Source organism: Bos indicus, chromosome 18 (assembly GCF_029378745.1).
Source record: "Bos indicus isolate NIAB-ARS_2022 breed Sahiwal x Tharparkar chromosome 18, NIAB-ARS_B.indTharparkar_mat_pri_1.0, whole genome shotgun sequence".
Classification (NCBI taxonomy): Eukaryota; Metazoa; Chordata; class Mammalia; order Artiodactyla; family Bovidae; genus Bos; species Bos indicus.
Genome location: NC_091777.1, coordinates 55,260,049 through 55,271,540, shown reverse-complemented (window position 1 = coordinate 55,271,540; position 11,492 = coordinate 55,260,049).

Genomic DNA, 11,492 nt, shown 5'->3' with positions numbered 1-11,492 from the left:
GGATATCTTCCCTGCCGATTTCTCCCGATTTAAAACATGGCTTTAGCCTCACGTACAGCCTAACCTTGGAGAATGTTAGATAAATGGATTTTTAAAATGTGATATATACAAACAGAGGGATATTATTACTGAGTCTTAAAGAAGAAAGACGGTCTGTGAAATACGGATGAACTCGAAGGGCATTCATATTAGTGAAATAAGTCAGACAGAGGAACAAATAGTGCGTGATTCCACTTACATAAGGAACATAGAAGAGTCAGACTCAGAAAAAGAAAGCAGAATGGTGGTTGCCAAGGGCTGGGGGAGGGGACATGGGCAGCTGTACTCATCAGGTACTGTCTCAGTCATACAAGACACAAGTAAGTCTAGAGACTTATTCTACAGTGTTGTGCCTATAGTTAACAATACTGGGTTGTGCATTTAACACTTTGTTAGAGGACGTCCCTGGTGGTCCAGTGGTTAAAAATCCGCCTGCCGACACAGGGGACACAGGTTCAATTCCTGGTCTGGGAACTAAGATCCCACATGCCACAGGGCAGCTAAGCCCATGCTCCGCAACTACTGAGCCTGTGCTCCGGAGCCCGGGAGTCACAACTACTGAAGCCCTCAGGTTCTAGAGGCCACGCTCCACAGCAAGAGAAGCCACCGTAATGAGAACCCCACACACGGCAACTAGAGAAGTGTCCACGCAGCAACAAAGACCCCGCACAGCCAAAAAAAAAATAGATAAAATTAGTTAAATAAACTTTTTAATCAATCGGTATACTTCACCATACCCACAAACTAAAGTAAGAAAATCACATAAGTGTATCAACTGATGCAGAAAAATCATTTAATAAAATTCAATATATATCCTTTTCTTCTAATGTTTGAGAACCAGCAGTTTTTTATTTTATTTTATTAGATTTTTGGCCTTACTGTGCAGCATGCAGGATCCCCCCACTGGGATCAAACCTGCAGTGAAAGCACCAAGTCCCAACCACTAGACAGCCAGGGAAGTCCTCCAGTACAGATCTTTTTACCTCCTTGAGTAGGTTTATTCCCAAATATTTTATTCTTTTGCTACAATTGTAAATGGATTGTTGGCTTGATTTCTCTTTCTGATAGTTTGGTGTTAGTGTATAGAAATACAACAGATTTCTGTATGTTAATTTTGTATCGTTCAGCTTCACCACATTCATTCATGAGTTCTAGTGGGTTTTTGTTGGCACCTTTAAGATTTTCTTTGTACAGAATCATGTCCTCTGCTAACACTGACAGTTTTACTTCTTCCTTTCCATTTAGATTCCTTTCATTTCACTGTGGGGCTTCCCCAGTGGCTCAGATGGTAAAGAGTCTGCCTGCAATTAGGAGACCTGGGTTCAATCCCTGGGTAGGGGAGACCCCCTGGAGAAGGACATGGCAACCCGCTTCGGTATGCTTGCCTAGAGAATTCCATGGACAGAGGAGCCTGGTGGGCTACAGTCCACGGAGTGGGAAAGAGCCGGACACGACTGAGTGACTGGCACTTCCACTATTTCACTGTGGGTGAAGCCAGGTCCTGGGACTTGGGTTAGCCTATGGGCAGGCAGAGCTGGGTCCTGGGGCCTGGTGGCAGCCCAGGGGTTGCAGAGCAGGTGTAGGGCCAGTGGTGGGTGGGGCCAGTTCTGTCACAGTTAGCTGAAGGGCCTGGGGTGTCTCGATGTTGTGTTGACCTGCTAGCAGATAGGACCTGGGCCCAGCAGTCCCCGGAGAAAGATGTGGCCTGCTAGTGGGTGGGCCTGGTCTGCAGACTGCGGGCCTGCAGTCTCTTTGCTCCTGCCTGCCCCCCTGGTGGGTGGAGCTGTGCTAGAGGCTCTTGTTGTAGTTCAGTTGCTCAGTCATGTGGGAAATTTTCAAGACCTGCCAACCGGAAGTTACCACCTCCCTTCTTCCTGAGCTGAATGGGAATTCCAGATGCTTCCATCGTCGTGGATGGTGAGGACACAGCCTGAGATTGTGGAGGGAGGTGGAATAGAGCCCGGGAGAGCTTGCTAGGGGGTGGCAAAGATTCCTGGATTCAGAAGTGGGTGGGGGGATCCCTCGGAGCACCACCCTCCCTCCCCCATGCCCAGAGTGAGTCTGAATCTTATCTCCCACTTCTTCTGTCCCTGAATGCTCACAGGGACTTCCTCCACCTGGGCTCCTTCTCCTGGAATAAACAGAAGATTAGACTCCTCCCTGCCCTCCCCTACAATGTCAGGGATTGAGTGGGGTGGGGTTCCAGGGAGTTGTGTGTGTACATCCCCACCAGGGTCTGTTGGACAATCAAGAGGGTTCTCGTTACACCCTGGCATTCTGTCTTCCCCTCCCCTGTCCCCCAGCACTTCCCCCTAGAGCCTGTCACATGAGCGTCTCCCTCCCAAATCTGATCTAATTCTCTCTCTGCTCTGCTGAGGCCGGCCTGGCCTTAAGAGGATTGGAACATTTGCTAAATGGGACCAGGCCAGGGTCAGAGGACCGACTGTGGGGGGAACTCAGGAGTCAGGGCTGCCGCAGGGAGGCGGTAAAGGAAGAGGTTGATGGAGACAAGACGACTAGAGAGAAGAGATGAGATATTCCTACAGCGTTTGGTAAAATCAAAGAAGGGATAACAAACACTCCCTAGCTCTGTAGGAAACAGTGCTTACAAAATGACCTTGAACTTAATGAATTTTCAAATTATCAAGCCCAAAACAACATCCAGATAAGTTGTTACGAATTTTTTTTTTTAATTGAGCTAGGTCCCTAAATACAAAATAAATCTATCCACAGAATCTTATATACAGAACACAGATTTTTAAAAATATTTTTAGTTTTTTAATTTGAATTGGAGGCTAATTACTTTACAATATTGTGGTGGTTTTGCCATACATTCACATGAATCAGCCATGGGTGTACATGTGTTCCCCATCCTGACCCTCCCTCCCACCTCCCTCCCCATCCCATCCCTCAGGGTCATCCCAGTGCACCAGCCTTGAGCACCCTGCCTCATGCATCAAACCTGGACTGGCAATCTATTTCACATATGTTAATATACATGTTTCAATGCTATTCTCTCAAATCATCCCACCCTCGCCTTCTCCCACTGAGTCCAACAGTCTGTTCTTTACATCTGTGTCTCTTTTGCTGTCTCGCATATAGGGTCATCATTACCATCTTTCTAAATTCCATATATATGCATTAATATGCTGTATTGGTGTTTTTGTTTCTGTTTTACTTCACTCTGTATAATAGGCTCCAGTTTCATCCACCTCATTTGAACTGATTCAAATGCATTCTTTTTAATAGCTGAGTAATATTCATTCCATTGTGTATATGTACCACAGCTTTCTTATCCATTCGTCAGCCAATGGACATCTAGGCAGAACACAGATTTTAAAATAAAAATTTTAATTCATCTAAAATATCAGGTAATCACAAGATAAAGCACTGGAAACAAACCTACAGAAATAATAACACTTAGCGGAGAATTTTTGTAAACAACCAAATGAATGATTAATAAGTAATATACCTAGATTGGAAGGCTCAGTATTGTAAAGATGCCAATTAGCTCCAAAACTATTTGTGGATTTAATGCTCCCTTTTTTAATTTTGCAAACATTTATTTGAAACTACAGGTAAGGATAGAGACAAGCAAAAACAAAAATCTCTGGACATCAAGGGAAGGTAAAGATTTAAGGCAATTTTAATTAAATTCCCTATGAGGCTGGTGAAAGTCCTACAAGTTCCCACAACAGTGAAACAGACACTGTGAACAGTAGTTCCACCTCGGACTTGGAAATTCACAGAAATACCCACGTGCGCCTCAAATACTAACGAGGGCAGGGACATTAAGAGCTTTGAGACCTGAGATGGCCTCACAGTGACACACGCAAAAACGCCCCCTCTCCAGGCTGGATCGAGGGAGGTGCAGTCCCTTTGCGGACAGTAAACCAGCTGTGAAGACCAAGCCATCACACCTTCCCGCGTCCCCATGGGCACCACGTGCAGACTCACAAGGCCCTCATCCCCTCTGGCCCCTCGGGGTCTGCAGGACTTTGTGGGGACAGATGACCACGACCCTACAAATTCGTGAACTGCCGGGGGCCTGTGTCATTCTCATCCTCAAAGCTATCTCTCGTTTGGTACCCAGACGTCGTGGAGGAGAGCTCTTGGGATGAAAACATCAGAGCACAGTCAGGAAGCGGAAGAGGATCTGGGCGGTCGATTGGCACGTAGGGGTCCTGAGGCCAGCCCGGGGCTGGGGCCGGGGTTGGAGCAGCCGGGCCGTACACGTGGACGCCCTGTGCCGGGCCCCACGTGGCCGGGTGGTGACTGGAGACGCCGGGCTCGGGAGCTGGGAGCACACCCGCGGGGCTGGGGGGAGGAGGGCGGCTGTAGAATCCCGGGCAGCCTGAGTAACTGGGGCTCCCAGCTGCTGCAGCAGATTCCGGGGCGGGGGCAGGGGTCCAGGGGACTCCAGGGTCCGTGGGCGCATCGCCGGCCCTCCAGCATCCTCCCTGGGCCTGTCGTCGCTCCAGACGGGAGCGCTGGGCCCGGCGGTTCTTGAACCACACCTGGGTGGGCAGAGGGGACCGGGAGAAGCGGGTGTGAGAGGCGAGGGGCCCCGCGCTATCGCCTCTGCTCCGGGGGTGAGGCTGTCCAGCTGAGAATCCCGCCTCCCCTCTCCCTCCGTCCCCCAGACCCAATTAGAGGCTCCTGGGGTTCAGGAGGCAGCGGGAAGGGGTGCAGAGGGCAGGGGGCAGGGCTTGGGCGCCCACGGGGCAGGAAGGGGTCTGCCCGAGAGGGTCCGCGGGGTCAGAGGCACTGAGGGCTGGGCACCGGGACACCCCGGGGCGATGGGGGGTGTCAGGCAGGCCGCATGCGGTTGGCGGGGTGATACAGCACAGGGTTGAGGCGGAAGGGGTCCAGCCCTGGGTTCACAGCGGGGAGACCCCTTGCTTGCTGCGGGACCCGGGGCAGCCCTGGCCCCTCTGGCCTAGCGGTCTCCAGTGGTGGCTCTGGGAGGGCGGAGGGGTGGCCCCGGGGCGGGCGGGCTCAGACCTGCACTCTGTGTTCGTCCAGGTGGAGCCTGGCCGCCAGGCGCAGGCGGTCCTGGTAACTCGGGTACTCGTTCTTCAGGAAGGCTTCTTTGAGCGCCTCCAACTGCTCTTTGCTGTACACCGTGCGCTCCTGCCGCTGCCTGTTTGGGGGCGCTGATCTCCCCGTGAGGCCTGACCAAGGGGGAAACAGGGTCCCATGAGCCCAGGAATAGCCCCCAGCCTGCCTGGCGCCCTCCCCCTCCCTGGACCAGACCCTGGTGAGCCGGTGGGACTCAGGCCCGAGGGCGGGAGGAGAAGCCAGCGGCATCCGGAGTGAGGTTGTTGGTCAGACCCTGGCTGTCTGCCCTCCAGCCCTAACCCCTACACCTCTCCGGGCCTCAGTGAGCACAGCTTGGAAATGGGCTTGATCTCAGCCCGTGGAGTATTTATGCAGGGCCCTGCCCTGGGAAGGCAGGCAGGACAAACTCCTTGGTGACCCTTGGTGCTCTCCCCAACCCCCTATCATCACCCCCTACCAACTGGGGAGCCACCCTGACAGGGGACCCCTGAGGACCAGGCTCTCTGCTCCTTTCCCCTAGTAATGTGATTCCACCCCCAAACTCCACTAAGTCCCAGGAGGCCAGACTCACTCATGACGGACTTGGGTTCTTGCATCCTCCTGCTGTTCTGCTGTCGGAGTTTGATGCTCTGCTCACAGGCCTGGGACAGACATCCCAGTTTTATGCTGTGCCCACCTTAGGCACACCCTAAGGGTCCTGAAACCCACCCTCTCTTGCCCCACCCTCAGCCTCCCTGCCTGGCAAGAGAATGATTAATAATTGGTTAATCCTTTTATTGTTGAGCAACTACTAGTGGGCACAATAATAAAAGCCAGCTTAAAACTCAACATTCATAAAACTAGGATCGTGACATCCAGTCTCATCACTTCTTGGCAAACAGATGAGGAAAAAGTGGAAACAGTGACAGACTTTATCTTCTTGGGCTTCAGAATCACTGCAGACGGTAACTACAGCCACGAAATTAAAAGACCCTTGCTCCTTGGAAAGAAAGCTATGACAAACCTAGACAGCATATTAAAAAGCAGAGACATCACCTTGCCAACAAAGGTCCATCTAGTCAAAGCCATGGTTTTTCCAGTAGTCATGTATACAGATGTGAGAGTTGGACCATAAGGAAGGCTGAGCACAGAAGAACTGATGCTTTCAAGTTGTTCTGGAGAAGACACTTGAGAGTCCCTTGGAACAGCAAAGAGATCAAACCAGTCAATCTTTAGGAAATTAGCCCTGAATGGTCATTGGAAGGACTGATGCTGAAGCTGAAGCTCCACTACTTTGGTGGATGCAAAGAGCTGACTCACTGGAAAAGACCCTGATGCTGGGAAAGATTGAAGGCAGGAGGAAAAGAGGGCAACAGAGGATGAGATGGTTGGATGGCATCATTGAATCAATGGACGTGAGTTTGACCAAACTCCAGGAGATAGTGAAGGACCGAGAAGTGTGGTGTGCTGCAGCCCATGGAGTCACAAAGAGTCAGACACGACTTAGGGACCAAACAATTAGTGGGTCCTGTCCTGGAAACCGTCAAGAACCCTCCGTATTAAGACACCCTGGGGGAGCTTCCCTGGTGGTCTGGTGCTAAGACTCTGTGCTTCCAGTGCAGGGGGCCCGGGTTCGATCCCTGGTCAGGGAACTAGGCCCACATGCCACAACGAAGATAGAAGATCCCCTATGCTACAACTAGGACCTGGGGCAGCCAAATAAGTAAATATATTTTTAAAAAAAATACAGCTTGGCTCCTGCCCTCTGTGGATGAATGAACTGGATCTGGTTCGTCTGTTGGAGGTTGGGTCTTAGGAGCCTAGCTTTGTGCTTTTCCAGGCTGCATAGACCTGGGGTCTAAGCATCATACTGAACTTGGGGCAGGGGTCTCCTGGGCCTGGGGGCAGAGGAGAACACAGCTCACAATGCTCATCCCCTGGGACTTTTATTATCATCAGTGCAAGATGACAACTAATTAAGTGATCAAGTACGACATGAAACAAAGCAAAGAGATCTTGTTATTCGATTTACATCACTCTCTGATGCTCATGGGGCAACCTGCCATAGTAACATTTACTATGCTCCGTGTTGGGCAACCTTCTGCCATAACCGGACATCTTTTCTGCTTCTGGAGCAGCTGGGAACCCTTGGTCACCAAGACAGTTGATGGCACTGCTGTCGACAAGAGAGAACCTAGTAACGTCCTTAGTCTATATGACTCTAGGCTGCCTTCTCCCTAGTTTTTAAAAAATTTTATTGAAGTGTAGTTGATTCAAAATGCCATGTTAATTTTTTCTATACAGCGCAGTGATTCAGTTAAACATCAGTTCAGTTCAGTAGCTCAGTCATGTCCGACTCTTTGTGACCCCATGGACTGCAGCACGCCAGGCCTCCCTGTCCATCACCAACTCCCGGAGTTTACTCAAAACCGTTACTCAAAACAGTTATACATATATAGACATTATTTTTCATATCATTTTCCATTCTGGCTTATCACAGGATTCTGTATATAGTTCCCTGTGCTATACAGTAAGACTTTGCTGTTTTTGCATTCTATCTATAATGGTTTGCATTTGTTAATCTCAAACTCCCAATCCTTTCCTCACCCACCCTCCCCCATCATGGGCTCTCTCCCTGTGAAAGGAAATTAAATGGAACTTTGTGATGTTTAGATGAGCAAAGACTGAGAAGAAGCTTCATGCTGGGGACAGATAGCTGAGGGGATGGGGAATCTGGCTTTCCCATGTTTGGGGAGAGTAGGTTGGTTATTGAGACAGACTTGATGATTGCTGTCAACACCCTCAGCCAAAGACCGTCAGAAAGCCCCATTGCTTGTGCAAATTGATTGTCTTATTGGGCTTCTCGGGTGGCTCAGTGGTAAAGAATCTGCCTGCCAAGCAGGAGATACAGATTCAATCCTTGGGTCGGGAAGATTCCCTGGAGGAGGGCATGGAAACCCACTCCAGCATTCCTGCCTGGAGAATCCCACGGACAGAGGAGCCTAGTGGACTACAGTCCGCGGGGTCACAAAAAAGTCGGACAGGACTTAGTGACTAAACAACCAACAACCAAACAATTGTCTCATTGCAATGAGGGAGAACACATCATGGGAACCTTAGGGGCATCTCAGTAAGAGGTTGTTTGAAAGGACCTATCAGGGACTTCCCTGATGGTGCAGATGGTAAAGAATCTGCCTGCATGTGGGAGACCCAGGTTCAGTCCCTGGGTCTGGAAGATCCCCTTGAGAAGGGAATGGCAACCCACTCCTGTATTCTTGCCTGGAGAATCCCACGGACAGAGGAATCTGGCAGGCTACAGTCCACTGTGTCCCACAGAGCTGGACACGACTGAAGCAGCTTAGTACGCACACACTGTAAGAGACAGCCCATCTGGCCCACCCTGGTCCCTACCCCTGGCCTCAGTCCCAGAGCTTGGTTTGTTTTAGTGGCAAGAAGGGGCCAGCAAGGCAGAAAGAGGAGGGTGGAGGGGTAAGCCAGCACCAGATTGTGCCAGCCTTGGAGAAGCCCTGAAATTGTTCCCAGAAAACAGAGAAAGGGAAAGTGAGAGTTATAGAGCTAGAAAGACAAACTGATATGAGGAGCAGAGACAAATGCAAAAATATTAATATGTATAAGAAAGAGGGAGGGACTTCTCTGATGGTTAAGAATCCACCTGCAGGGGACACGGGTTTGATCGCTGGTCTGGGAAAATTCCACATGCAGCTAAAGCCCGTGCTTCACGACTACTGAGCCCACACGATCTAGAGCCTGGCCCCTGCAACAGGAGAAGCCCCTGCAACGAGAGGCCAGCACACCATACCTAGAGAGCAGCTCCCGCTCACTCACCCCAAGTAGAGAAAGCCTGCTTGCAGCAGTGAAGATCCAGCCCAGCCAAAAAATAATACAAATAATTTTGCTTTAAAAAGAGTAAAAGGGAAGAAGAGAGAGATCAGGAAAATCCAACCACATTTTTCTTATTTGTGGCACTTACTCACTATTCTAAATGTTTTATATTTGGCTGCACTGTGTGGCATGAGGGATCTGCATTGGGAGAGAGGAGTCATGACCACTGGACCACCAGGGAAGTCTCAATGGCTTGTAATTATTAACTGGGGTCTCAGCTCTCTTTATCCCTTCCTCTGCCATGACAAACTCTATCTTGTATCTTCTCTCCTCCCAGTTGGGTCCACAGGATACAATTACATATATGTTAACTAAATGAAATACAAAATTAACCTTCCTTAAAAGAAAAAAAAAAAGCCTCCTCCAGGCCCATATGCTTCACTGTTGAATTATCACATACTTGAAGAAATAAGACCTTGCACAAACTCCCCTCCTGATATCTGTCTTCTTTCCCTACCTAATCTCCTCCTCCGCTCTGCTTTCTGTTCTGCATTTTCTGCTCCGTTTCCACCCTCTCTTGACCTCTTTCCCTCTCCTTCATCTCCTCCAAACTGTGGAGGGCTGAAAGGGTCACCTTTGAAGTCACCAAACAGAGAATGTGTTTGCACACTCTGCAACCCCAGGGCCGTTCCATTATCTCCCAGACTCTGTTTTTTCATCTATAACTTGAAACCACCAGGATGGCTGGGACAGAACCCCGATCACTTTAGGAAAGTTGCTTAACCCCTCTTGATCCATCAAATAGGGGAGATGGGGGTGGCCCCTACCTCCTGAGGTTGTAATGAAGATTTAATAAGGGAGAAATACAGGAGTGCCTGCCACACTGTAAGCCCTTCATAATGAATTTAGCTGTGGACTTTCTTGGTGGTACAGTGGATAAGAATCCTCCTGCCAGTGCAGGGGACACGGCTTCGATCCCTGGTCCAGGAAGATCCCACCTGCCGTGGGGCAACTAAGCCCGTGGGCCACAACTACTGAGATGGCACACCTACAACCCACGCTCTGCAAGGAGAGAAGTCACTGCAGTGAGAAGCCTGGGCACCGCAATGAGAGGGTAGCCCCCTCTGGCGGCAATGAACAGCTGGCACAACCAGAAAAGAATTCAGCTGTGATTTTATTACTATTGTGTGTCCCAGGCATGGTTTCACATGGAAGGGACAAGGGTGGATGATGCCCTGCCTTAGTTAAAACTCACTTGTCTCCACGAAGTCCCCTTCCCGCAATGGGTCATGGGTCTGAACCTAATCCCCGCTAATTCCCCTGCCATTCTGCTGAGGCTGGGCCATCATAAGAGGATTGGAGCATTTGCTAAATTAGTCCTGTTCAGGGACAGAGGAAACAGCCCGGGAGGGGCTCAGAGATCAGGAGAAGCAGGAGGTCATTCGGAGACATATGGGGGTGAGGAGAGAGAGGAAGGGAGAAATAACACTTGAGCTTGAGACCAAAGAAGAAAGAGACAGGCGGGAGAGAAGCAAGGAGAGGCAGGGTCAAAACTGGGGAAGAGGGGGGAAATGCCAGGAGGGTCCGGAGGGTCTGCCTTCCAGCACGAGGCATGCACATCTCAGTTCTTATCTCTTCCTGGTTGTGGGACCGTGGGCAGGTCACCTGACCTGCCTCTGCCTCGGTTTGCTCATTTGTGAAGTGAAGATGATCATAGCATCTATCTGATAATAATAGCATCTCTCTGGTAGATTGCTTTGAGAATGTGAAGAGTTAGGACTAACTTTCTCCAGTGCTGGCAAATAGTACCTGCTGAGTAAGTTTTTCTTTTCTTTCCCTTCCAATTTATTGAGGTATAATTCATATACTATAAATTCCACCCATTTTAACCATGCAGTTTGATGAGTTTGGGCAATCATATACAGTCACGGAAATACCCCCATAGTCAAGATAGAGGATGTTTCTGCTGCTGCTAAGTCACTTCAGTCACGTCCGACCCTCAGGGACCCCATGGACTGCAGCCTTCCAGGCTCCTCCATCCATGGGATTTTCCAGGCAAGAGTACTGGAGTGGGGTGCCATTGCCTTCTCCGAGAGGATATTTCTAGCACCTCAAAAAAGAGCCCCTTTGGGAGGCTTCCTTGGTGATCCAGTGGTTAAGACTCCATGCTTCCGAAGCAGGTGATACCAGTTCGATCCCTGGTTGGGGAACTAAGATCCCACATGCCAAGTGGTGTGGCCAAAAAAAATTTTAATCTTTTTAAAGGGGAAGCCCTTCTGTCCCTTTGTGGTGAATATGATCTATTGATTCCCCAGCTCCTGCTAATCACTAATCACCTTCTGCCACTGGTTTTATCTTTTCTAGAATTTCATGAAAGTGGAATCATACTATATACACTGCTTGGAACCTGGTTTCTTCCACTCATTATTGTGTTATTCATCCAGTTGATCTGCACACCAGGAGTTCATTCCGCTCTATTGCTAAAGACATTCTCTAGATTCACCAGCTTTTTTTAGCCATTCACCTGTTGATGGACATTTGGACCGTTTCCAGGTGGAGGCCATTATGAA